Genomic DNA, 23,987 nt, shown 5'->3' with positions numbered 1-23,987 from the left:
ACTCATCTGATGTCAAACTACACACCCCATATTTCTTTTATTTTATTTCCAAAACACTTGAGCGTGCAGTCTCAACAACTTATCTCTCAGAGAACAATCTTCTTGACCATAACCAAGATGGTTCACTCAACCGAGACTGCTCTTGGATTGCATCCTACCTGGCAGGCCTCTCCTACCAGGTGATTTGCAGAGGATCTGTGTCTGCACCACACACATCACTACTGGTGTCCTCCAGGGTTCGGTTCTAGGCCCTCTCATCTTCTCTATACACCAAGTCACTCAGATCTGTCATATCCTTACATGGTCTCTCCTATCATTGCTCTTTGGATGAGACTCAACTACTTTTCTCCTTCCCCCTTTTGACACCCAGGTGATGACACGCATCTCTGCGTGCCTGGCAGATATCTCAGCTTGGATGTCGGCCTACAACCTCAAGCTCAACCTCGACAAGATGGAGCTGCTCTTCCTCCCGGGGAAGGCCTGCTCACTCAAAGACCTCTTCATTACAGTTGACCCTCGACAACACCCTGCTGTTCTCTGCAAACATCAAAGCAGTGACTCACTCCTACAGGTTCATGTTTTATAACATCTGTAGCATACGACCATACCTCACACAGGAAGTGGTACAGGTCCTAATCCTGGCACTTGTCATTTCCCATTTGGACTAATGCAACTTGCTGGGCTCCCCACTTGTGCCATCAAACCCCTGCAACTTATCCAGAATGCTGCAGCCTGCCTGGTTTTCAACCTTCCCAAGTTCTCCCATCTCTGCACACTCCATTGGCTTCCAGTCCAAACTTGCATCCACTACAAGACCATGGTGATTGCCTAAGAAGCAGCAAGAGGAACTGCCGATCTATGCTCAAACACTACACCCCAACCCGAGCACTCTGTTCTGCCACCTCTGGTCTTTTGCAATGTGGTTGTCCCACTTAGCTATCTTAAGATCAATTCGTTAACTTTAAATTGCTCTGGATAAGAGCATCTGCTAAATGACAAATGTAAAATTGTAGCAGAGTGAACAGTCTATGGCTTGAGGGCCTGGAGTCTTTGGCAATTCTTCCAAACTTACACCCAACTGATTTGCATCATTACCACAAATGGAGGAGGCAAGAGGAAAAGGGAGGGAACTTGTTTGCCTGACATATATTAAATATACAAATTGGCTGACAGGAACTGGCATAAATAGAAAAATATGCCAGTATCATTTGAGGAGATGAATGTTAACTGCTGCGCCATATAGGTTGCAAAATAAATGGCAAGAGATTTTTGATGCACCGATTCTATGGCAAATGGTTTATGAGTTTTTATATATGTATGTAGATATTACAATATATACTATATGTAGGGATTAGAACAATCTCAGCTCTACGAAGAGACAGAATCACTAGATCATATATTCTGGTATAGCCCCTATGTAGCTTGTTTCTGGTCACAGGTTCACGGATGGTTAAAAATCACAACATTCAATTAAAATGAATCTTACAAATAGCAGTGTTGGGCGATTTGGAAGCCAGAGTCAGTCAATGAATAACATAATAATAGTCGTTGGAATGGTTTTCATCTTTAAGCTCACAATCTGTGGATACTATATGATTTAGAAAGGCTCAAAACATATGTAAAACATGACAGCACAATTGAAAAATGTATGGCACAAAAATCTTCACATTTTCAAACAGTCCATTTATATTTTCCAATGGGGCTATACATTTGGGTGAGTTATTTTTCTTGTCTGAGTAGCCTCGGTTCACTGCCAAAAATAAAATTAAACCATCTAGTGATCAGCGAAATAACACAATGTCAAATACAGGTAGCCCAGTCAAATAACAGTTACTCTCTCGCGGGAATTCCACTAACGTAGTGGAGCCCAACGTAGCTGCTGCTCATTCCGTTTGCTTAAAAATTGATAAATGATTTAAAAAAGTAAGGCCTGCGTCCATAGACACATACCAGCTCTACTGGTAGTACTGCTACTACCAGCAGTACTACACCTGTCGACGACACAAGTTGTTCTGCTTCCACGAGCACATATAATGCTAGCATCAGTAATTCTACATTTGTTGATAGCCCAGCTAGCATGGACACTGACAGTTGTGAATCTGATGCAGCTGAAGAGCTACTGCCCCCTTACCTGGAAAACCACCAAACAGACAGGGACATTGGACCATCGAAGAGGTGCAAATATCATGATAACTTAATTGATTTGTAGTTCACTTATATTGGGAGTCGTGCCTTTTCTCAGCCACAGTGTGTTATATGTGCAAAAGTATGATCTCACAACTTGATGAAACCTTCACTCTTGTGCAGACATTTAGAAAAAAAACATGCCAATTTGAAAAATAAGCCACGGGAGTTTTTTGATGAATAAATAAGGTTTCATATGTAAGATGATTAAATAAAGAGCAAAATTATTGATAATTTTTATATTATTATTTGTGCCCTGGTCCTATAAGAGCTCTTTGTCACTTCCCACGAGCCGGGTTGTGACAAACACTCATTCTAATGGTTAATAAATGTATGGTATAGCTGGAGGTTGAATGTTTGAAGGGGTACGGGACTATAAAAAGTTTGGGAACCACTGGTCTATGGTGATAGATGGGCTGAGAGTGGCTGAGGGGTGGGATTAAAAAGCTGAGGTCTATGGTGATAGGTGGGATGGGCTGAGAGTGGCTGAGGGGTGGGATTAAAGAGCTGAGGTCTGTGGTGATGGGTAGGATGGGCTGAGAGTGGCTGAGGGGTGGGATTAAAGAGCTGAGGTCTATGGTGATAGGTGGGATGGGCTGAGAGTGACTGAGGGGTGGGAATAAAGAGCTGAGGTCTATGGTGATAGGTGGGATGGGCTGAGAGTGGCTGAGGGGTGGGACTAAAGAGTTTATGTTTGGTAATGTATTATTGTCATGTGATTGCTTTATATAAAAGTACCATGTATGTAAAATGAGTGTGTAACAGAAAAGCTGTAAAATACAAAAAGAGTATGTGTACTCCAAGGGGGCGGCGGTAAAGTGATAGGTAAAAATAATACAAATAATTAAACAATATAAAAAATGCTCTCGATGGTGCAGCTCTATAACATTTTTAAGTACTGAGGGCACACGACAAATCTTTTTTAGTTCCCTGATGTGGAAGAGGCACTGCTGTGCCCTATTCACAACTGTGCAGGTGTCTGTGGGCCATGTTAATGTGACTGTGACTGTTGATGTGTGCAGAGGGTCCCTGGTTCGCGCCCGGGTATGGGCGAGGGGACGGTCTAAAGTTATACTGTTACATTAAGTCCTTTGTGATGTGGACACCAAGGAACTTTAAGTTCTCAACCCTCTCCACAACAACCCAGTCAATAGCACCACACTGCTAAGTCTCTGACCTCCTCCCTGTAGGCTGTCTCATCGCCATCTGTGATCAGGCCTACCACCATTGTGTCGTCAGCAAACTTGATGATGGTGTTGGAGTCGTGCATGGCCACACAATCGTGGGTGAACAGGGAGTACATGGCCCCCGTGTTGAGGGTCAAGGTGGTGGAGGTGTTGCTGCCTACCCTCACCACCTGGGATCGACCCATCAGGAAGTCCAATAACCAGTTGTGTCTGGGATGATGGTGTTGATTTTTGTCATGACCAGCCTTTCAAAGCACTTCATGATTATTGATTTGAATGCTACAGGGCGATAGTCATTTAGGTAGGGAGCAGTGACAACGGTGGCCAGCCAGAAACATGTTTGGATTACAGACTGGGCAAAGGAGAGATCGAAAATGTCTGTGAAGACACTTGCCAGCTGGTCTTTGCACACTTTGAGAACACGCCCTGGTATTTAATCTAGCCCAGCAGCCTTGTGATTGTTAACCTGTTTAAACATTTTATTCACATCGGCCACGGAGAGCGAGATCACATAGACATCCAGAAAACAGGGGCAAAACAGCACTATATTCCTCTAAATAAACATAAAAGGCATTTAGCTCGTTTGGATGTTTTTAATCGCTGGTCAACTCACATCTGAGTTTCCCTTTGTAATCTGTTCTCGTCTGCAAGCCCTGTCACATACGACGTGTGTCGGAGTGGGTGTAATAGGATTCCACCTTCACAATAGTCTGATAACTAACTTTTCTAGAGCCTGTAAAGCACCCCCCCAAAAAATTTCACTATTGTGACCAATGGAAATTAAATGGGTTAACTATATTACTGTGATTGTTTTCAATTAAAATGGTCAAAAAGAAACAGAAATAGCTTCTAAGCAAGGAGACATTTCTCAAGCAAGAATTTTGCTAAGACTGTCTGGGAGTGGCCTGAGTGGGGAGGGGAAAACTGAAAACAAATTGTTATTGGCAGAGAGGTTTGGAAATCTCTTTCTAATTGGTCTATTAACTAATTTACCACCTGTTGATTTTTTGAATTTTATTTTGATTTCACCTTTATAGATAGGTAGGCTAGTTGAGAACAAGTTCTCATTTACAACTGCGACCTGGCCAAGACAAAGCATAGCAGTGTGAACAGACAACACAGAGTTACACATGGAGTAAACAAAAAACAAGTCAATAACTGTCAGGTGCGTGAATGAGGACCCAAAAGCGAATTAACAAAACAGAGTTTCTTTAATGACGAAACACACGTGGCTCAGATGGACAGGCAGATTCCGACAGGACAGGACAAGGTTAGATGAACTAACAGATTCCGACAGGACAGGACAAGGTTACAGCAAACACGACGATAGTCTGGTTCAGGCATGAGAAACACAAACGAGAATCCGACAAAGACAGAAGCAGGAACAGAGAGAGATATAGAGACCTAATCAGAGGGAAAAAAGGGAACAGGTGGGAAAAGAGGTGAACGAGGTAGTTAGAGGAGACAAGGAACAGCTGGGGGAAGGAGGGTAAGAAAAGGTAACCTAATACGACCAGCAGAGGGAGACAGGGTGAAGAGAAAGAACAGGAACAAGACACAAAATGACAATACATGACAGTACCCCCCCACTCACCGAGCGCCTCCTGGCGCACTCGAGGAGGAAACCTGGCGGCAACGGAGGAAATCATCGATCAGCGAACGGTCCAGCACGTCCCGAGAGGGAACCCAACTCCTTTCCTCAGGACCGTACCCCTCCCAATCCACTAGGTACTGATGACCACGGCCCCGAGGACGCATGTCCAAAATCTTACGGACCCTGTAGATAGGTGCGCCCTCGACAAGGATGGGGGGGGGGGGGGGGAAGACGAGCGGGGGCGCGAAGAACGGGCTTAACACAGGAGACATGGAAGACCGGGTGGACGCGACGAAGATATCGCGGAAGAAGAAGTCGCACTGCGACAGGATTAATGATCTGAGAAATACGGAACGGACCAATGAACCGCGGGGTCAACTTGCGAGAAGCTGTCTTAAGGGGAAGGTTCTGAGTGGAGAGCCAAACTCTCTGACCGCGACAATATCTAGGACTCTTAGTTCTACGCTTATTAGCGGCTCTCACAGTCTGCCCCCTATAACGGCAAAGTGCAGACCTGACCCTCTTCCAGGTGCGCTCGCAACGTTGGACAAAAGCCTGAGTGGAGGGGACGCTGGACTCGGCGAACTGAGATGAGAACAGCGGAGGCTGGTACCCGAGGCTACTCTGAAAAGGAGATAGCCCGGTCGCAGACGAAGGAAGCGAGTTGTGGGCGTATTCTGCCCAGGGGAGCTGTTCTGACCAAGACGCAGGGTTACGAAAAGAAAGACTGCGTAAGATGCGACCAATAGTCTGATTGGCCCGTTCTGCTTGACCGTTAGACTGGGGGTGAAAGCCGGAAGAGAGACTGACGGAAGCCCCAATCAAACGGCAAAACTCCCTCCAAAATTGAGACGTGAATTGCGGACCCCTGTCTGAAACGACGTCTGACGGAAGGCCATGAATTCTGAAAACATTCTCGATGATGATTTGTGCCGTCTCTTTAGCAGAAGGAAGCTTAGCAAGGGGAATAAAATGAGCCGCCTTAGAGAACCTATCGACAACCGTAAGAATAACAGTCTTCCGCGCTGACGAAGGCAGTCCGGTGATAAAATCTAAGGCGATGTGAGACCACGGTCGAGAGGGAATGGGAAGCGGCCTGAGACGGCCGGCAGGAGGGGAGTTACCGGACTTAGTCTGCGCGCAGACCGAACAAGCAGCCACGAAACGACGCGTGTCATGCTCCCGGGTGGGCCACCAAAAACGCTGGCGAATGGAAGCAAGCGTACCCCGAACGCCAGGGTGGCCGGCTAACTTGGCAGAGTGAGCCCACTGAAGAACGGCCAGACGAGTAGGAACGGGAACGAAAAGAAGGTTCCTAGGACAAGCGCGCGGCGACGGAGTGTGAGTGAGTGCTTGCTTTACCTGCCTCTCAATTCCCCAGACAGTCAACCCGACAACACGCCCCTCAGGGAGAATCCCCTCGGGTTCAGTAGAGGCTACTGAAGAACTGAAGAGACGAGATAAAGCATCAGGCTTGGTGTTCTTAGAGCCCGGACGATAAGAAATCACGAACTCGAAACGAGCGAAAAACAGCGCCCAACGAGCCTGACGCGCATTAAGTCGTTTGGCAGAACGGATGTACTCAAGGTTCCTATGGTCAGTCCAAACGACAAAAGGAACGGTCGCCCCCTCCAACCACTGTCGCCATTCGCCTAGGGCTAAGCGGATGGCGAGCAGTTCGCGGTTTCCCACATCATAGTTACGTTCCGACGGCGACAGGCGATGAGAAAAATACGCGCAAGGGTGGACCTTGTCGTCAGAGAGGGAGCGCTGAGAAAGAATGGCTCCCACGCCCACCTCTGACGCGTCAACCTCGACAATGAACTGTCTAGAGACGTCAGGTGTAACAAGGATAGGTGCGGATGTAAAACGATTCTTGAGGAGATCGAAAGCTCCCTGGGCGGAAACGGACCACTTAAAGCACGTCTTGACAGAAGTAAGGGCTGTGAGAGGAGCTGCCACCTGACCGAAATTACGGATGAAACGACGATAGAAGTTCGCGAAGCCGAGAAAGCGCTGCAGCTCGACGCGTGACTTAGGGACGGGCCAATCAATGACAGCTTGGACCTTAGCGGGATCCATCTTAATGCCTTCAGCGGAAATAACAGAACCGAGAAATGTGACGGAGGAGGCATGAAAAGTGCACTTCTCAGCCTTCACAAAAAGACAATTCTCTAAAAGGCGCTGGAGGACACGTCGAACGTGCTGAACATGAATCTGGAGTGACGGTGAAAAAATCAGGATATCGTCAAGGTAAACGAAAACAAAGATGTTCAGCATGTCTCTCAGGACGTCATTGACTAATGCCTGAAAGACAGCTGGAGCGTCAGCGAGGCCGAAAGGAAGAACCCGGTATTCAAAGTGCCCTAACGGAGTGTTAAACGCCGTCTTCCACTCGTCCCCTTCCCTGATGCGCACGAGATGGTAAGCGTTACGAAGGTCCAACTTAGTGAAAAACCTGGCTCCCTGCAGGATCTCGAAGGCTGAAGACATGAGAGGAAGCGGATAACGATTCTTAACTGTTATGTCATTCAGCCCTCGATAATCTATGCAGGGGCGCAGAGACCCGTCCTTTTTTTTGACAAAAAAAAACCCCGCTCCGGCGGGAGAGGAGGAGGGGACTATGGTACCGGCGTCAAGAGCTACAGACAAATAATCTTCGAGAGCCTTACGTTCGGGAGCCGACAGAGAGTATAGTCTACCCCGGGGGGGAGTGGTTCCCGGAAGGAGATCAATACTACAATCATACGACCGGTGTGGAGGAAGAGAGGTGGCCCTGGACCGACTGAACACCGTGCGCAGATCGTGATATTCCTCCGGCACCCCTGTCAAATCACCAGGCTCCTCCTGTGAAGAAGAGACACAGGAAACAGGAGGGATAGCAGACATTAAACATTTCACATGACAAGAGACGTTCCAGGAGAGGATAGAATTACTAGACCAATTAATAGAAGGATTATGACAAACTAGCCAGGGATGGCCCAAAACAACAGGTGTAAAAGGTGAACGAAAAATTAAAAAAGAAATGGTTTCGCTATGATTACCAGAGACAGTGAGGGTTAAAGGTAGCGTCTCACGCTGAATCCTGGGGAGAGGACTACCATCCAAAGCGAACAAGGCCGTGGGCTCCCTTAACTGTCTGAGAGGAATGTCATGTTCCCGAGCCCAGGTCTTGTCCATAAAACAGCCCTCCGCCCCAGAGTCTATCAAGGCACTGCAGGAAGCTGAGGAACCGGTCCAGCGTAGATGGACCGACAAGGTAGTGCAGGATCTTGAAGGAGAGACAGGAGTAGTAGCGCTCACCAGTAGCCCTCCGCTTACTGATGAGCTCTGGCTTTTACTGGACATGAAGTGACAAAATGACCAGCGGAACCGCAATAGAGACAGAGGCGGTTGGTGATTCTCCGTTCCCTCTCTTTAGTCGAGATGCGGATACCTCCCAGCTGCATGGGCTCAGCACCCGAGCCGGCAGAGGAAGATGGTAGTGATGCGGAGAGGGGGGCAACGGAGAACGCGAGCTCCTCTCCACGAGCTCGGTGACGAAGATCAACCCGTCGCTCTATGCGAATAGCGAGTTCAATCAAGGAATCCACGCTGGAAGGAACCTCCCGGGAGAGAATCTCATCCTTTACCTCCGCGCGGAGACCCTCCAGAAAACGAGCAAGCAAAGCCGGCTCGTTCCAGTCACTGGAGGCAGCAAGAGTGCGAAACTCAATAGAGTAGTCTGTTATGGATCGATTACCTTGACATAGGGAAGACAGGACCCTGGAAGCTTCCTCCCCAAAAACAGATCGATCAAAAACCCGTATCATCTCCTCCTTAAAGTCCTGATACTGGTTAGTACACTCAGCCCTTGCCTCCCAGATTGCCGTGCCCCACTCACGAGCCCGTCCAGTAAGGAGAGATATGACGTAGGCGATACGAGCAGTGCTCCTGGAGTAAGTGTTGGGCTGGAGAGAAAACACAATATCACACTGGGTGAGGAACGAGCGGCATTCAGTGGGCTCCCCAGAGTAACACGGCGGGTTATTGATTCTGGGCTCCGGAGATTCGAAAGCCCTGGAAGTGGCCGGTGGATCGAGGCGGAGATGGTGAACCTGTTCTGTGAGGTTGGAGACTTGGGCGGCCAGGGTCTCAACGGCATGTCGAGCAGCAGACAATTCCTGCTCGTGTCTGCCTAGCATCGCTCCCTGGATCTCGACGGCTGAGTGGAGAGGATCCGAAGTCGCTGGGTCCATTCTTGGTCGGATTCTTCTGTCAGGTGCGTGAATGAGGACCCAAAAGCGAATTAACAAAACAGAGTTTCTTTAATGACGAAACACACGTGGCTCAGATGGACAGGCAGATTCCGACAGGACAGGACAAGGTTAGATGAACTGGCAGATTCCGACAGGACAGGACAAGGTTACAGCAAACACGACGATAGTCTGGTTCAGGCATGAGAAACACAAACGAGAATCCGACAAAGACAGAAGCAGGAACAGAGAGAGATATAGAGACCTAATCAGAGGGAAAAAAGGGAACAGGTGGGAAAAGAGGTGAACGAGGTAGTTAGAGGAGACAAGGAACAGCTGGGGGAAGGAGGGTAAGAAAAGGTAACCTAATACGACCAGCAGAGGGAGACAGGGTGAAGAGAAAGAACAGGAACAAGACACAACATGACAATACATGACAATAACACAGTGGAAAGAAAAAAAGTCTATATACATTGTGTGCAAAAGGCATGAGGAGGTAGGCGGATAATTACAATTTAGCACATTAACACTGGAGTGATAAATGATCAGATGGTCATGTGCAGGTAGAGATACTGGTGTGCAAAAGAGCAGAAAAGTAAATAAATATAAACAGTATGGGGATGAGGTAGGTAAATTGGGTGGGTTATTTACAGATAGAATATGTACAGCTGCAGCGATCGGTTAGCTGCTCAGATAGCAGATGTTTGAAGTTGGTGAGGGAGATAAAAGTCTCCAACTTCAACGATTTTTGCAATTCGTTCCAGTCACAGGCAGCAGAGAACTGGAAGGAAAGGCGGCCAAATAGGGTGTTGGCTTTAGGGATGATCAGTGAGATACACCTGCTGGAGCGCGTGCTACGGGTGGGTGTTGCCATCGTGAACTGAGAAGGCGGAGCTTTACCTAGCAAGGACTTGTAGATGACCTGGAGCCAGTGGGTCTGGCGACGAATATTTAGCGAGGGCCAGCCGACTAGAGCATACAGGCCGCAGTGGTGGGTGGTATAAGGTGCTTTAGTAACAAAACGGATGGCACTGTGATAAACTGCATCCAGTTTGCTGAGTAGAGTATTGGAAGCTATTTTGTAGATGACATCGCCGAAGTCGAGGATCGGCAGGATAGTCAGTTTTACTAGGGTAAGTTTGGCGGCGTGAGTGAAGGAGGCTTTGTTGCGGAATAGAAAGCCGACTCTAGATTTGATCTTAGATTGGAGATGTTTGATATGAGTCTGGAAGGAGCAGACACCTAGGTACTTACAGATGTCTACATATTGTAGGTCGGAACCATCCAGGGTGGTGATGCTAGTCGGGCGTGCGGGTGCAGGCAGCGACCGGTTGAAAAGCATGCATTTGGTTTTACTAGCGTTTAAGAGCAGTTGGAGGCCACGGAAGGAGTGTTGTATGGCATTGAAGCTCGTTTGGAGGTTAGGTAGCACAGTGTCCATAGAAGGGCCAGAAGTATACAGAATGGTGTCGTCTGCGTAGAGGTGGATCAGGGAATCGCCCGCAGCAAGAGCAACATCATTGATATATACAGAGAAAAGAGTGATGTCACCAGGGAGACCAAAACTCCATCCTATCAAAACAGGCTGAAATTTCAGGCGGTCATTTCAAACAGCTCTTACTCTATAAGGGCATTGGCATAATTTTCACAATTGCACAGTATTATTCCACCTTCATAGTATGGAATATATATTTTTTATATATACTGAAGAAAAATATTAATATTTATATTTTATATATACACCGAACCATAATATAAATGCTATATGCAACAATTTCCAAGATGTTACTGAGTTAAAGTTCATGTGAGGAAATCAGTCAATTTTTAATAAAATAATTTGGACCTAATCTATGGATTTCACATGATTGGGAATAAAGATAAGCATCTGCTGGTCACAGATACCTTCAAAAAAAGGTAGGATCAGAACCTGTTAGTATCTGGTGTGACCATCATGTCTAATGCAGAGCGACTCCTTTGCATAGAGTTAATCAGGCTGATTGTGGCCTGTGGAAAAATCCTCTTCAATAGCTGTGCAAAGTTGATGGAAATTGATTTATTGTTCTGCCTGGACAGGACCATTAACACAAGGCTAGTTCTATATATTTCCTTCATAACGTACTGCAGGATAGGGTCATTCCCATACTGCACTGTAAATGAGTCACATGCTGTTGAGTTGTTATAAATATTCTGAAGTTTGGACACGTCTACTGTACCCCTTACTGAACATCCTCAGCCTCCCAAGTCAATACCACCCTCTCTTCTTAAATGTCATGATTGTCATACTGTAAGTTAAATTGAGACAATTGCTTGAACAAATATGAATGTGAAAAGCAGACTGCACCCTGTTATGTCCCTAGCTAGTTGATTTGACTATCATCTGAGTACATACGAGCAGTTGAATTGTTATACGTCTATAAGTCTTCAACACATGTGAAAAGCTGTCTTCATGTCCCTAACCAGTGGGTTTAAGATGAGTGAGAAAGGAGACACCCCACTCATTCACAGTGTTGTTTTAAATGTCAGAGCCATGACTGCTACACGTTCTTGCAACATTAGAATGTTGTTTCTGTCTGCTTGGCCTTTATGTAGTGTACACTAGATCTGACTACATCCAACCACTCAGTTGCTGAAAATATCCTAGAACATGTAAATATACCTGGTTCTATCTACATTTATCTTTATTCTGTCCCTTTGAATAAACCACAACATTACATAACTGTCATGTGTTTAATATTGCTTCTAACAAATGATACCTTGAGATCATGTAAATTCTACCTTGAGATAATGTACATTTTACCTTGAGGTTTTAGGCTATTGTTCCAGCCCAGCACTCAAACACCTCATAGAACTAACTAAAGACATTCTCTACAAGATGTCCAGTGACATTCTGAAATATACCCCTTAAAGGGGCAATCTGCACTTGCTACATCCATTTTTGGACATATAAATGTAATGATATGTACCAATTGATTCTTGAAGAATATAACTTATAAATGGCTCATGAGCTTAGTTCAACAGTTGTACCTCATCAAAACCCAACATATAAGCTTGTACTCTGCTTATAAGATGTACAGTAATTTCACATAATGAAATATACCCTTTAAATGTTAATAATATGACTAGTTATAAATACCTTAATGCAACGGTCTTACTTTATTATTATCCCCAAAAAACAAAGGACCTATTTCTACAATGTATGTTGTTGTTTTGTAATGTGAGTCTTATGAAGAGATTCAAATAATGTTTAAAACATGCAATGCGATGTCATTCCTTTAGCAGCACAGACATAGCATAGAAATCAAGTGCTCCTTCTCATATTTCTTTATACAGTGGGTTATGTGCGTATTACTGCACAGTTGGAGCTATAAACGTAAGCATTTTGCTGCACCTGCTAATCTGTGTACATGACCAATACACTTTGAATTGAAGTACTATTTTATTGTGAAAATCTCATAGCATGCATTTGCTCTACTGTTTATATTGTTGTTGGTGGCTCATTCAATCATTGATGTTATCAACTTTTAAAGAAGTGTGGCTTAAAGGTCTTGATGGTAAGTTGATACGCTGAATTGTGTGTTTTTATTGCTGGACAGGATCAATAGTCTGTAGCTCTCCAGGACCAGCGGTGGTGAGAGAGAAACGTTGCTGAAAATGGTAGTTCTGTTTTATGCATGAAATGCTGCACCCTTCTGATAGTTGTGGAGAATGCACAATGTAATTTACATTTTTGTGGAAAGAGTCGAGGGGTCTGAATACTTTCCATAGACACTGTATGCCTACATGGAAAAATGTATTCTCTAATGTGGTGCAATATAGAGTTAATTATGTTTTTATCATATTTTGAGCCCTTGCCCTGTAGCATCACTTATCACAATTGAAGCAGGTCAATGAGATTAAAAGACCCCAACAGGGTTCCATTCCCATGGGGGACCAGTATGAAGAAAATATAGAACTGTATGCACTAACTACTGTAAGGAGCTCTAGATAATAGCGTTTGCTAAAGTATATTTTTTTTTACATTACAGCCTTATTCTGAAATGGATTAAAAAATATATTAAAAAATCATCAATCTACACACCTATAATGACAAAGCAAAAACAGGTTTTTAGAATGTCTTTCAAAAATAAATATAAAAAATACCTTATTTTTATAAGTATTCAGACCCTTTGCTATTGGACTCGAAATTGAGCTCAGGTGCATCCTATTTCCATTGATCGTCCTTGAAATGTTTCTACAACTTGATTGGAGTCCACCTGTGGTGAATTCAATTGATTGGACTTAATTTGGAAAGGCACACACCTGTCTATATAAGGTCCCACAGTTGACAGTGCATGTCAGAGCAAAAACCAAGCCATGAGGTCATAGGAATTATCATTAGAGTTCCGAGACAGGATTGTGTCGAGGCACATATCTGGGGAATGGTACCCCAAAAATTCTGCAGCATTGAAGGTCCCCAGAGCACAGTGGCCTCCATCATTCTTAAATGGAAGTAGTTTGGAACCACCAAGATTCTTCCTAAAGCTGGCCACCTGACCAAACTGAGCAATCGGGGGAGAAGGGCCTTGGTCAGGGAGGTGACCAGGAACCCACTGGTAACTCTGACAGAGCTCTAGAGTTCCTCTGTGTAGATGGGAGAACCTTCTAGAAGGACAACCATCTCTGCAGCACTCCACCAATTAGGCCTTTATGGTAGAGTGGCCAGATGGAAGCCACTCCTCAGTAAAAGGCATATGATAGCCTGCTTGGAGTTTGCCAAAAGGCACCTAAAGACTCTGACCATGAGAAACAAGATTATCTGCTCTGATGAAACCAAGATGAACTCTTTGGCCTGAATGCCAAGCGTCACGTCTGGAGGAAACCTGGCACCATCCCTACGGTGAAGCATGGTGGTGGTAGAATCCTGCTGTGGGGATATTTTTCTGCGGCAGGGACTGGGAGACTAGTCAGGATCGAGGCAAAGATGAATGGACCTTCCCGATAGTCCGTTTTTGCAACTTATTTGTTGATAGGTACAACCAACTTATCTAGAGCCTGTAAAGCACAAGTGTTTTTTTTCTCTCACTATTGTAACCAATGGGATTAAATGGGTTAACTATGTTACTGTGGCTGTTTTCAATTAAAATGAAACAAAAATAGCTTCTTAGCAAAGAGTAATTTCTCAAGCAAGAATCTCTGCTAAGACCGTCTGGGAGGGGTCTGAGTGGGGAGGGGAAAACTTAAAACAAATTGTTATTGGCAGAGAGGTTTGGAACTCTCTTTCTAATTGGTCTAATTTACCACCTGTTGATGTCACCAGGGAGACCAAAACTCCATCCTATCAAAACAGGCCTAAATTTCAGGCAGTCTTTTCAAACAGCTCTTACTCTATAAGGGCATTGGCATAATTTTCACAATTGCACAGTATTATTCCACCTTCATAGTATGGAATATATATTTTTTATATATACTGAAGAAAAATATTAATATTTTTACATGTATTTGACTAGTAGTATGACGTGTTTTAGTGCTGACCTGGAACAATAGCCTAAAACCTCAAGGTATAATTTACATTATCTCAAGGTAGATTTGGTTTGAGGCACTATTGAGGTTACTTTCAAGTAAGACAGTTGCATTAACCTTCAAACTACCAACTGGGGTCATTTTGACCCCAGAGACATATTGTTGATAATACCACAAAGGTGGTTTATTAAATTCTTACAATATTACATGACTTGGTCAATCAACTTGTTGTTAAAGCCACTGTCTCCAAGATGTCCTGTCATTTTGCATACTGACATGTTTATATATATATATATATAAACACCTTAATTTAACTTGATCATAACCTCCCAAAAAACGTAGGACCTATTTCTATAATGCTTGCTGTTGTTTTTGTCAAGTGAGACTAATTTAGAGTTTCAAAACATGTAATGGGATGTCATTCCTTTAGCACCACAGACATACAGTAGCATAGAATCAAGTGCTATTTTCATGTATGTGGTCACGGGGTGTATTTGGTCCATTTACATGCCTTTCTTCCCTACAAAGGCTAAACGCAGTATCTACGTTTTTTATTTGACTGCAAAAGTATTTTTCTGTGTTGACAGACAGCAATTGCTGATACTGGATGATATATTCTGATCAACTGAGTTGTTCTTGATTCAGGAAACGAAATACTACAATCAGATAATATACTGTACCTGGCCATTGCAACAGATCAAAGACTTTCGAGCAAATTTTATGGGATAATAATGATGACAGAACTACGTGAGTTTGTATATAGAATTTCGTGGTCGAACATTTATGTTAGTGGTTGCAAGGACGATTCGCAAATGTGTAATTTAGTTTCGGGAGATTGTATCATGAAGTGTGAAAGATTTAACAACATCTTGTAACTTGACATTTTGAATACTGAACCTGATCGAACATCTCTGGAGCGACCTGAAAATTGCGGTGCAGCAAAATATTTAAGTGCCCTTGAATGGGGTATGGTAGCAGGTGCCAGTCGCACCAGTTTGTGTCAAAAACTGCAACGCTGTTGGACTTTTCACATTCTAACAGTTTCCTTTGTGTATCAAGAATGGTCCACAACCCAAAGGATACTTAGCCAACTTTACACAACTGTGGGAAGCATTGAAGTCAACATGAGCCAGCATTCCTGTGGAACGTTTTCGACACCTTTTATAGGGTCTTTGGGGCAGTTCTGATGTCAAGAGGGGGTGCAACTGAATATTAGGAAGGTGTTCCTAATGCTTTGTACACTCATTGTATGTTGACCTCATTCTTCTGTCCTTTTCTGGACATTTACTTATAGTTTTGCCTGGACAGGACCATGAGCACAAGGCTAGTTCTGTATCTTTACCTGATAACGTACTGCAGGATAGGGCCATTCCCATACTGCACTGTAAATGAGTCACATGCTGTTGAGTTGTTATAAATATTCTGAAGTTTGGACACGTCTACTGTACCTCTTACTGAACATCCTCAGCCTCCCAAGTCAATACCACCCTCTCTTCTTAAATGTCATGATTGTCATACTGTAAGTTAAATTGAGACAATTGCTTGAACAAATATGAATGTGAAAAGCAGACTGCACCCTGTTATGTCCCTAGCTAGTTGATTTGACTATCATCTGAGTACATACGAGCAGTTGAATTGTTATACGTCTATAAGTCTTCAACACATGTGAAAAGCTGTCTTCATGTCCCTAACCAGTGGGTTTAAGATGAGTGAGAAAGGAGACACCCCACTCATTCACAGTGTTGTTTTAAATGTCAGAGCCATGACTGCTACACGTTCTTGCAACATTAGAATGTTGTTTCTGTCTGCTTGGCCTTTATGTAGTGTACACTAGATCTGACTACATCCAACCACTCAGTTGCTGAAAATATCCTAGAACATGTAAATATACCTGGTTCTATCGACATTTATCTTTATTCTGTCCCTTTGAATAAACCACAACATTACATAACTGTCATGTGTTTAATATTGCTTCTAACAAATTATACCTTGAGTTAATGTAAATTCTACCTTGAGATAATGTACATTTTACCTTGAGGTTTTAGGCTATTGTTCCAGCCCAGCACTCAAACACCTCATAGAACTAACTAAAGACATTCTCTACAAGATGTCCAGTGACATTCTGAAATATACCCCTTAAAGGGGCAATCTGCACTTGCTACATCCATTTTTGGACATATAAATGTAATGATATGTACCAATTGATTCTTGAAGAATATAACTTATAAATGGCTCATGAGCTTAGTTCAACAGTTGTACCTCATCAAAACCCAACATATAAGCTTGTACTCTGCTTATAAGATGTACAGTAATTTCACATAATGAAATATACCCTTTAAATGTTAATAATATGACTAGTTATAAATACCTTAATGCAACGGTCTTACTTTATTATTATCCCCAAAAAACAAAGGACCTATTTCTACAATGTATGTTGTTGTTTTGTAATGTGAGTCTTATGAAGAGATTCAAATAATGTTTAAAACATGCAATGCGATGTCATTCCTTTAGCAGCACAGACATAGCATAGAAATCAAGTGCTCCTTCTCATATTTCTTTATACAGTGGGTTATGTGCGTATTACTGCACAGTTGGAGCTATAAACGTAAGCATTTTGCTGCACCTGCTAATCTGTGTACATGACCAATACACTTTGAATTGAAGTACTATTTTATTGTGAAAATCTCATAGCATGCATTTGCTCTACTGTTTATATTGTTGTTGGTGGCTCATTCAATCATTGATGTTATCAACTTTTAAAGTGTGGCTTAAAGGTCTTGATGGTAAGTTGATACGCTGAATTGTGTGTTTTTATTGCTGGACAGGATCAATAGTCTGTAGCTCTCCAGGACCAGCGGTGGTGAGAGAGAAACGTTGCTGAAAATGGTAGTTCTGTTTTATGCATGAAATGCTGCACCCTTCTGATAGTTGTGGAGAATGCACAATGTAATTTACATTTTTGTGGAAAGAGTCGAGGGGTCTGAATACTTTCCATAGACACTGTATGCCTACATGGAAAAATGTATTCTCTAATGTGGTGCAATATAGAGTTAATTATGTTTTTATCATATTTTGAGCCCTTGCCCTGTAGCATCACTTATCACAATTGAAGCAGGTCAATGAGATTAAAAGACCCCAACAGGGTTCCATTCCCATGGGGGACCAGTATGAAGAAAATATAGAACTGTATCCACTAACTACTGTAAGGAGCTCTAGATAATAGCGTTTGCTAAAGTATATATTTTTTTACATTACAGCCTTATTCTGAAATGGATTAAAAAATATATTAAAAAATCATCAATCTACACACACTACCCTATAATGACAAAGCAAAAACAGGTTTTTAGAATGTCTTTCAAAAATAAATATAAAAAATACCTTATTTTTATAAGTATTCAGACCCTTTGCTATTGGACTCGAAATTGAGCTCAGGTGCATCCTATTTCCATTGATCGTCCTTGAAATGTTTCTACAACTTGATTGGAGTCCACCTGTGGTGAATTCAATTGATTGGACTTAATTTGGAAAGGCACACACCTGTCTATATAAGGTCCCACAGTTGACAGTGCATGTCAGAGCAAAAACCAAGCCATGAGGTCATAGGAATTATCATTAGAGTTCCGAGACAGGATTGTGTCGAGGCACATATCTGGGGAATGGTACCCCAAAAATTCTGCAGCATTGAAGGTCCCCAGAGCACAGTGGCCTCCATCATTCTTAAATGGAAGTAGTTTGGAACCACCAAGATTCTTCCTAAAGCTGGCCACCTGACCAAACTGAGCAATCGGGGGAGAAGGGCCTTGGTCAGGGAGGTGACCAGGAACCCACTGGTAACTCTGACAGAGCTCTAGAGTTCCTCTGTGTAGATGGGAGAACCTTCTAGAAGGACAACCATCTCTGCAGCACTCCACCAATTAGGCCTTTATGGTAGAGTGGCCAGATGGAAGCCACTCCTCAGTAAAAGGCATATGATAGCCTGCTTGGAGTTTGCCAAAAGGCACCTAAAGACTCTGACCATGAGAAACAAGATTATCTGCTCTGATGAAACCAAGATGAACTCTTTGGCCTGAATGCCAAGCGTCACGTCTGGAGGAAACCTGGCACCATCCCTACGGTGAAGCATGGTGGTGGTAGAATCCTGCTGTGGGGATATTTTTCTGCGGCAGGGACTGGGAGACTAGTCAGGATCGAGGCAAAGATGAATGGACCTTCCCGATAGTCCGTTTTTGCAACTTATTTGTTGATAGGTACAACCAACTTATCTAGAGCCTGTAAAGCACAAGTGTTTTTTTTCTCTCACTATTGTAACCAATGGGATTAAATGGGTTAACTATGTTACTGTGGCTGTTTTCAATTAAAATGAAACAAAAATAGCTTCTTAGCAAAGAGTAATTTCTCAAGCAAGAATTCTGCTAAGACCGTCTGGGAGGGGTCTGAGTGGGGAGGGGAAAACTTAAAACAAATTGTTATTGGCAGAGAGGTTTGGAACTCTCTTTCTAATTGGTCTAATTTACCACCTGTTGATGTCACCAGGGAGACCAAAACTCCATCCTATCAAAACAGGCCTAAATTTCAGGCAGTCTTTTCAAACAGCTCTTACTCTATAAGGGCATTGGCATAATTTTCACAATTGCACAGTATTATTCCACCTTCATAGTATGGAATATATATTTTTTATATATACTGAAGAAAAATATTAATATTTTTACATGTATTTGACTAGTAGTATGACGTGTTTTAGTGCTGACCTGGAACAATAGCCTAAAACCTCAAGGTATAATTTACATTATCTCAAGGTAGATTTGGTTTGAGGCACTATTGAGGTTACTTTCAAGTAAGACAGTTGCATTAACCTTCAAACTACCAACTGGGGTCATTTTGACCCCAGAGACATATTGTTGATAATACCACAAAGGTGGTTTATTAAATTCTTACAATATTACATGACTTGGTCAATCAACTTGTTGTTAAAGCCACTGTCTCCAAGATGTCCTGTCATTTTGCATACTGACATGTTTATATATATATATATATATATATATATATAAACACCTTAATTTAACTTGATCATAACCTCCCAAAAAACGTAGGACCTATTTCTATAATGCTTGCTGTTGTTTTTGTCAAGTGAGACTAATTTAGAGTTTCAAAACATGTAATAGGATGTCATTCCTTTAGCACCACAGACATACAGTAGCATAGAATCAAGTGCTATTTTCATGTATGTGGTCACGGGGTGTATTTGGTCCATTTACATGCCTTTCTTCCCTACAAAGGCTAAACGCAGTATCTACGTTTTTTATTTGACTGCAAAAGTATTTTTCTGTGTTGACAGACAGCAATTGCTGATACTGGATGATATATTCTGATCAACTGAGTTGTTCTTGATTCAGGAAACGAAATACCACAATCAGATAATATACTGTACCTGGCCATTGCAATAGATCAAAGACTTTCGAGCAAATTTTATGGGATAATAATGATGACAGAACTACGTGAGTTTGTATATAGAATTTCGTGGTCGAACATTTATGTTAGTGGTTGCAAGGACGATTCGCAAATGTGTAATTTAGTTTCGGGAGATTGTATCATGAAGTGTGAAAGATTTAACAACATCTTGTAACTTGACATTTTGAATACTGAACCTGATCGAACATCTCTGGAGCGACCTGAAAATTGCGGTGCAGCAAAATATTTAAGTGCCCTTGAATGGGGTATGGTAGCAGGTGCCAGTCGCACCAGTTTGTGTCAAAAACTGCAACGCTGTTGGACTTTTCACATTCTAACAGTTTCCTTTGTGTATCAAGAATGGTCCACAACCCAAAGGATACTTAGCCAACTTTACACAACTGTGGGAAGCATTGAAGTCAACATGAGCCAGCATTCCTGTGGAACGTTTTCGACACCTTTTATAGGGTCTTTGGGGCAGTTCTGATGTCAAGAGGGGGTGCAACTGAATATTAGGAAGGTGTTCCTAATGCTTTGTACACTCATTGTATGTTGACCTCATTCTTCTGTCCTTTTCTGGACATTTACTTATAGTTTTGCCTGGACAGGACCATGAGCACAAGGCTAGTTCTGTATCTTTACCTGATAACGTACTGCAGGATAGGGCCATTCCCATACTGCACTGTAAATGAGTCACATGCTGTTGAGTTGTTATAAATATTCTGAAGTTTGGACACGTCTACTGTACCTCTTACTGAACATCCTCAGCCTCCCAAGTCAATACCACCCTCTCTTCTTAAATGTCATGATTGTCATACTGTAAGTTAAATTGAGACAATTGCTTGAACAAATATGAATGTGAAAAGCAGACTGCACCCTGTTATGTCCCTAGCTAGTTGATTTGACTATCATCTGAGTACATACGAGCAGTTGAATTGTTATACGTCTATAAGTCTTCAACACATGTGAAAAGCTGTCTTCATGTCCCTAACCAGTGGGTTTAAGATGAGTGAGAAAGGAGACACCCCACTCATTCACAGTGTTGTTTTAAATGTCAGAGCCATGACTGCTACACGTTCTTGCAACATTAGAATGTTGTTTCTGTCTGCTTGGCCTTTATGTAGTGTACACTAGATCTGACTACATCCAACCACTCAGTTGCTGAAAATATCCTAGAACATGTAAATATACCTGGTTCTATCGACATTTATCTTTATTCTGTCCCTTTGAATAAACCACAACATTACATAACTGTCATGTGTTTAATATTGCTTCTAACAAATTATACCTTGAGTTAATGTAAATTCTACCTTGAGATAATGTACATTTTACCTTGAGGTTTTAGGCTATTGTTCCAGCCCAGCACTCAAACACCTCATAGAACTAACTAAAGACATTCTCTACAAGATGTCCAGTGACATTCTGAAATATACCCCTTAAAGGGGCAATCTGCACTTGCTACATCCATTTTTGGACATATAAATGTAATGATATGTACCAATTGATTCTTGAAGAATATAACTTATAAATGGCTCATGAGCTTAGTTCAACAGTTGTACCTCATCAAAACCCAACATATAAGCTTGTACTCTGCTTATAAGATGTACAGTAATTTCACATAATGAAATATACCCTTTAAATGTTAATAATATGACTAGTTATAAATACCTTAATGCAACGGTCTTACTTTATTATTATCCCCAAAAAACAAAGGACCTATTTCTACAATGTATGTTGTTGTTTTGTAATGTGAGTCTTATGAAGAGATTCAAATAATGTTTAAAACATGCAATGCGATGTCATTCCTTTAGCAGCACAGACATAGCATAGAAATCAAGTGCTCCTTCTCATATTTCTTTATACAGTGGGTTATGTGCGTATTACTGCACAGTTGGAGCTATAAACGTAAGCATTTTGCTGCACCTGCTAATCTGTGTACATGACCAATACACTTTGAATTGAAGTACTATTTTATTGTGAAAATCTCATAGCATGCATTTGCTCTACTGTTTATATTGTTGTTGGTGGCTCATTCAATCATTGATGTTATCAACTTTTAAAGAAGTGTGGCTTAAAGGTCTTGATGGTAAGTTGATACGCTGAATTGTGTGTTTTTATTGCTGGACAGGATCAATAGTCTGTAGCTCTCCAGGACCAGCGGTGGTGAGAGAGAAACGTTGCTGAAAATGGTAGTTCTGTTTTATGCATGAAATGCTGCACCCTTCTGATAGTTGTGGAGAATGCACAATGTAATTTACATTTTTGTGGAAAGAGTCGAGGGGTCTGAATACTTTCCATAGACACTGTATGCCTACATGGAAAAATGTATTCTCTAATGTGGTGCAATATAGAGTTAATTATGTTTTTATCATATTTTGAGCCCTTGCCCTGTAGCATCACTTATCACAATTGAAGCAGGTCAAAGAGATTAAAAGACCCCAACAGGGTTCCATTCCCATGGGGGACCAGTATGAAGAAAATATAGAACTGTATGCACTAACTACTGTAAGGAGCTCTAGATAATAGCGTTTGCTAAAGTATATATTTTTTTACATTACAGCCTTATTCTGAAATGGATTAAAAAATATATTAAAAAATCATCAATCTACACACACTACCCTATAATGACAAAGCAAAAACAGGTTTTTAGAATGTCTTTCAAAAATAAATATAAAAAATACCTTATTTTTATAAGTATTCAGACCCTTTGCTATTGGACTCGAAATTGAGCTCAGGTGCATCCTATTTCCATTGATCGTCCTTGAAATGTTTCTACAACTTGATTGGAGTCCACCTGTGGTGAATTCAATTGATTGGACTTAATTTGGAAAGGCACACACCTGTCTATATAAGGTCCCACAGTTGACAGTGCATGTCAGAGCAAAAACCAAGCCATGAGGTCATAGGAATTATCATTAGAGTTCCGAGACAGGATTGTGTCGAGGCACATATCTGGGGAATGGTACCCCAAAAATTCTGCAGCATTGAAGGTCCCCAGAGCACAGTGGCCTCCATCATTCTTAAATGGAAGTAGTTTGGAACCACCAAGATTCTTCCTAAAGCTGGCCACCTGACCAAACTGAGCAATCGGGGGAGAAGGGCCTTGGTCAGGGAGGTGACCAGGAACCCACTGGTAACTCTGACAGAGCTCTAGAGTTCCTCTGTGTAGATGGGAGAACCTTCTAGAAGGACAACCATCTCTGCAGCACTCCACCAATTAGGCCTTTATGGTAGAGTGGCCAGATGGAAGCCACTCCTCAGTAAAAGGCATATGATAGCCTGCTTGGAGTTTGCCAAAAGGCACCTAAAGACTCTGACCATGAGAAACAAGATTATCTGCTCTGATGAAACCAAGATGAACTCTTTGGCCTGAATGCCAAGCGTCACGTCTGGAGGAAACCTGGCACCATCCCTACGGTGAAGCATGGTGGTGGTAGAATCCTGCTGTGGGGATATTTTTCTGCGGCAGGGACTGGGAGACTAGTCAGGATCGAGGCAAAGATGAATGGACCTTCCCGATAGTCCGTTTTTGCAACTTATTTGTTGATAGGTACAACCAACTTATCTAGAGCCTGTAAAGCACAAGTGTTTTTTTTCTCTCACTATTGTAACCAATGGGATTAAATGGGTTAACTATGTTACTGTGGCTGTTTTCAATTAAAATGAAACAAAAATAGCTTCTTAGCAAAGAGTAATTTCTCAAGCAAGAATTCTGCTAAGACCGTCTGGGAGGGGTCTGAGTGGGGAGGGGAAAACTTAAAACAAATTGTTATTGGCAGAGAGGTTTGGAACTCTCTTTCTAATTGGTCTAATTTACCACCTGTTGATGTCACCAGGGAG

This window comes from Oncorhynchus clarkii, chromosome 19, assembly GCF_045791955.1.
Source record: "Oncorhynchus clarkii lewisi isolate Uvic-CL-2024 chromosome 19, UVic_Ocla_1.0, whole genome shotgun sequence".
NCBI lineage: Eukaryota > Metazoa > Chordata > Actinopteri > Salmoniformes > Salmonidae > Oncorhynchus > Oncorhynchus clarkii.
This window is presented reverse-complemented; position numbering follows the sequence as displayed.